Raw genomic sequence first — 5,160 nt, forward strand, 5'->3', positions numbered from 1 at the left:
ATTCTCTACAAATGAACTTTAAAAATAAGAAAAATGTTAAAATTTATTAGGAAACTTAAGAAAATTTTTTTATCATTTTCAAATCTTTCAAAATTCTTAAAAAGATTTTTCTTTCGAAATCTTAATAAATTTATATTTCGCTCAACATTTGTCGGCATCTCAGCAAATAACAAACTAAAAACATCCACTAAAATCATATTCTTACAAAAAATTTGAAACGATTTCTTGTTTTTAAAACTAAATTGTCAGAGACAATTTTAAAAGATTTCTAAAAATTCTGAGAAAGAATCCAGAATATCTTCGGCAATTTAAAAATTTTTTAGGACTTAAAAATTGTAAAAAAAAGGGTGTTGAAGAATTTAGAAGTGTTAAGGTGATTAAAAATATTTTAGAAGTTTAAAAAATTTTCTAATATTTATAAAATATTTATAAAACGACGAATTTTCAAGAAATAGTTAAATATTCTATAAAAAAAAAGTTAAAAGATTAATCTTAAACCAATAAAAAAATAGAATAGTTACATCTTGAACCAAAAAATTTCTTCGTAAATGCTTCAATTTTCAATCCAAAATTTAAAATAAAAAATTAATTGTTAACCAAATATTTGAATTTTTAATACAAAAAAAGAATTTTCATACAAGCTTTATTTTCTACCGAAAAACAGCTAATTTAACAAATATGTACTTGAATTTTAAACAAACAAAAAAACACGCATTTTCAATAAGGATTTTAAATTGCAATGCAATGCAAATGCAATGACCCTGCCAAGTCTTCCAGGTTTTGTGTAAAAGAAAGAATTAACTTACGTTATGTCCAATTTCTATATTCATACCTTTCGTAACACAAAAGTGTTAATTAGCCTTTCGACTGAACTGTACCTCAATAAATTTTTTCAATTTCACTTCAAAAAAAAAAACTTTAAATAAATTATTTTGAAAAATCGGTGTTAAAAGATTTTGAATTAGATGCTTAGAAACTTTTTTAAAACTTTGAAAGGTTTCAAGAGAATGAAAGAATATTCTTAAGATTAATAGGAAAATTTGAAAGGATTGTTTGTATATTTGTACATTTGTAACACAAAAAATGAATTTTCTATTAAGATTAATTTTCAAGCATTAACAGACAAATTAAGTAGTCTAATGTTCAACCCAAAAACGACGGATTTAAAAAAATTTAATTTTCTATAAAAAGAAGAATTTTCAACCTAGTAAATTAATTTTCTGATAAAAAACAAAAAACTTGAAAACAAAAATCTTAAAATTGTGAACCAAATAGATGAATTCGTAACTGGAAAATATCAATTTCGAAGCATAAATGAAATAGTTAAATTTTCAATTCAAAATCAATTAATTTCCAAAAAGAGTTAAATTTTTAATGAAAAACATGATTTTTTAACCGAGAGGATCAATTTCCTACCAATTAACAATGGATTCAAATAATATATAGTAATCTTTAAACACTCAAAAAGTATTAATTTTCAATAAAAATGTTGGTTATTTTCCCCCATTTAAAATTTTTTTATCGTTATGTACTAAAAGAGTGATTAAAAGTTTGATTAATAGGCTCTTAAATTAATCTTTGAATACCAAAAAAACAGTAATTTTTTCAAAATGTTTAATTGTGCATAATTTAAAAAATTTCCTTCAGATCTTTAAGATTCTTTTATGTTAACTTTTTAATTAAAGCATCCCAAATTCACCTAGCATATACGCGAAATTACCCACTCTGATTTTCTCTATCGACATTGTCAAACTGGAAAAATGCCGCCCTGTTTGACCGTTGAAGTAGAACCGTCAATCATCTATTTCAGTTCGCAAACTGGCCTGAGTAATTGGGAGCGCTTTATTTTAGTTCGCAAAGGCCACAGGTAATAGATGGCGCTGGCGAAAATCGTTGCGTGTGGCTAGACCGTGTATTCTTAGATCATGGGCCGAAGAATGGCACCAGCGGTCGGCAGTAAAACAAAAAAATCTCCCACCTCATCTCTGCTCCTACAATATTTACAATTATATAGCCCTGCATAGTATTGGAGTGAATCTCGTTTCAAATCTGGGATCACTGACAAGCAGTCATAATCTAAGAATACACGGGGTATGTTCTGATTAAAGTGCACACTTAGGATTTTGGCCGTAAGGTTGGCTGCATGTGACGGTTGTGACTGTGACGCCATAGTGGAATTTTCAAAGATGCAGCCAACCTTACGGCCAAAATCCTAAGTGTGCACTTTAATCGGAACACACCCACTGTCTAGCCACACGCAACTAAAAAAAAATTAACCAATAAGGAGCAATTCCACCACTTTTAACCATATTGGATAAGTGAGCGCGCGAGAATGAAGTATATTTGAAAGGAAGTAAATGCAATGAGCGAAGATTGTAAGTAAAAGATAAAGAAATTATATAGTTTATAAATAAATTAAATTAGTTTGAAAATAATGAAATTTTTCAGATGCGTAATCTAAAGTATAAACAAATATATAACATCTAACTTGTAATATAGAAAAAATACTTAGAAATATAGATAACATAACCTCTCAAGCACCTGAGGAATTGTACCTTTTAACGCGAATGAAATGAAGTATCATCCACCTAAGGAGAAAAAAGAATATTGTTTTCGGGCTGAAAGCAGAAATAAATAAATGCAAAATAATCGATATCATTTCCTGTATCATGATAATATCCGTTTTTATATTTTGTATATACATAAGCAGAACCCTCTCAGGGTACATAAAGTCACATGTTCAGATCTTATATTCATATGAAATAATGATTTCAATGGTATTTTCAATAGAAAAACCACTACAATTTTCACAAAGTTAATCTTAACATGACGCGCTTTCACAAACGGATAGCGTCAGCAGTCTCCGCTTCTTGCACCTTATTTGAACATTGAAAACTTTCACAGGTATTGACATTTATTTACAATGTAGCCATAATTCATGATTTCAAATCTTTTGAGTGAAGAACGAGACGCTAAGGGTTGCTATGGTAACCAAGATGGCTAAAAGTGGTGGAGTGCGAATGGGGATGAAATGGGGGGAGCTGATGGCTAGACCATGTATTCTTAGATCATGCAAGCAGTTGTCACTTTCGTTTTACAATGTGAACATCGTAATTCGGATGCCTACGTTTTGTGTATACACGATATAGTATACAGATGTCAACAGTCTGCTGTGGTCAGCTGTTTTAAGTTATTAAGTTTCTAGTGCAGTATTTATAACAATAGGAGCCAATAATGTGAGTATGAAAATAGAAACCGTGCGCTATTAATCTTTTAAAAATGTGAAAATTGCATTTAAGTCTCTTAAGACAATTAGTAAATGGTGTTGTTTGTGAACTAACCTCAAAATGGTCGTGCTGTTGTATTTACAGATGGCAAAAATGCCGCGAATCTGTGCAGCTTTGAATTGTGATAACTCTACTGAAAAAGGCTTTCGCCCATTTCGATTTCCGAAATCGGAAAGCCAAAGAAAGGCCTAGTTAAAAACCAGTGGTCTTGATGTCCTGTTTGAAGCTGAAAGATGGTCTCCACATTCTAAATCGTGTCTATGTGATGTTAGTTTTCATACAACATGTACAAGTGTGTAAAATTATATAATTCTATATGATGAATGCTTCTGTTTCAGGTACATTTTAGAACAGATTGTTTTGTGCCTGCGGGTTAGGGAAAGATAAGGTTGAAAAAGATTAACATTCCCATTATATTTTCCAATTATGAATTATGCGTTGAAACTCCGACTCCACCCAAGCAAGTAAAATAAACACAAAGTATTTTGAAAAGAAATGTTTTAAAAGATTCCACCAATACTGCAACAGTGGCTTTAAACGCAGATATGAAATATTTTTATTCTTAGTTTTATTGTAGTCCTGTAAGAAAAAGTGTTACGATATTCATTATATAAATCTGTTTTTCTTTTCTTCAGAAAGTAGACAGTCATATTTGAAAAAATAGATTGAACTCAATATCACTAATGGAGTGGAAAACCAAGAAAATATCCCAAAAGGGATTAAATAAATGGATCAGTCACATCCAGAAAAATCGAAGTCCCGAATAATGGAAAATAGTTTGAAGAATCTTGTTCAAAATATTGTAATACAAACTGATTGTCCACAAACATAAGGGTGTAATAAAAGTAAGTATTTTGAAATATTTTTTTACATTTTCATTTTCTGTAAGTATGAATCTTTTGACATTAAATTACTAATATGATTGTATTTACATGTTTTTCTGATCTCATTGTTCAAACATTTAAAATTCAGTTCAAAGTGAATAACTGTTTTTATGTATACGATCGAAGGGGGAAAAGTTATTTTCGATAAAGACTGGAATAATACGGACCAAAAAGATTCAAAACTGTTGGACAATGCAGCACGTTGAAAATTCTGAACCCTGTCATGTCGAAGACAGCACTCTGGAATCTTGCCTCGAAGAAGGAGTTCAGCAACCATGCTTTGAAATACTGAAAGTCCCATTCTCTGAAGATGGTATGTACTGGAAGAAATGGTTTTTATTCATAGTAATCCATACTACTTTCTGAAGTTATTTATTACCAAAATGTTAGTACTCTGAACTTTTTATTGAATATTATCTCATGTAGTAACTTTTTTAGATCCCGGAAGCTGGAATTATATTGCCATATCGACGTAGGCACTATCAGAGAATTTAGTGCTAATTTATGCTGCAAAAACAATTTTGTGCCCGGTAATTTTGGCCAATAAAATGTAGTAAACCTAGCTTCAGCTGAAGCCACAACTTCGGTATGCAAAACTCGGAAGCTATTAGTGGTATCAAATTCTCCTTTGTGCAGGAATTTAGTGCCAATTAAGTGCTCTGGATCTGTGCTATTCGAAAAAACCGGGAACTTTTTTTAAACCAAAAACGTGTACTAACGCTAGCTTCAGGTGATTCTGGTATGCGAAACTCCGAAACTATTAGTGACATCAAGATCTCCTTTGCGCAGGAATTTAGTGCTCATTAAGTGCCCTGGATTTATGCCTTGCAAAAAATCCGGGCACTTTTTTTTTACAAAAAACGTGTAGTAATACTAGCTTCAGGTTACTCTGGTATGCAAAACTCGGAAACTATTAGTGGTATCAAGATCTGCTTTTAGCGAGAATTTAATGCTCATTAAGTGCTCTGGATTTATGTCTTGCAAAAAAT

General features: G+C 30.8%; 1 long non-coding RNA gene across 2 annotated transcripts in view; it reads left to right on the top strand.

Annotated features, from left to right (window-relative positions):
* Positions 1-3,093: 3,093 nt before the first annotated feature.
* The window catches only part of LOC117167356, a 30,828-nt gene continuing 28,761 nt past the window's right edge, over positions 3,094-5,160 (top strand). For both annotated transcript variants that reach the window (XR_004466379.1, XR_004466380.1), the window contains exons 1-5: positions 3,094-3,236; positions 3,372-3,554; positions 3,626-3,751; positions 3,923-4,132; positions 4,298-4,484. This is a non-coding gene — a long non-coding RNA (uncharacterized LOC117167356). The remainder of the gene's footprint in view (positions 3,237-3,371; positions 3,555-3,625; positions 3,752-3,922; positions 4,133-4,297; positions 4,485-5,160) is intronic.

The sequence above is a fragment of the Belonocnema kinseyi genome, chromosome 2 (assembly GCF_010883055.1).
Source record: "Belonocnema kinseyi isolate 2016_QV_RU_SX_M_011 chromosome 2, B_treatae_v1, whole genome shotgun sequence".
Lineage (NCBI taxonomy): Eukaryota > Metazoa > Arthropoda > Insecta > Hymenoptera > Cynipidae > Belonocnema > Belonocnema kinseyi.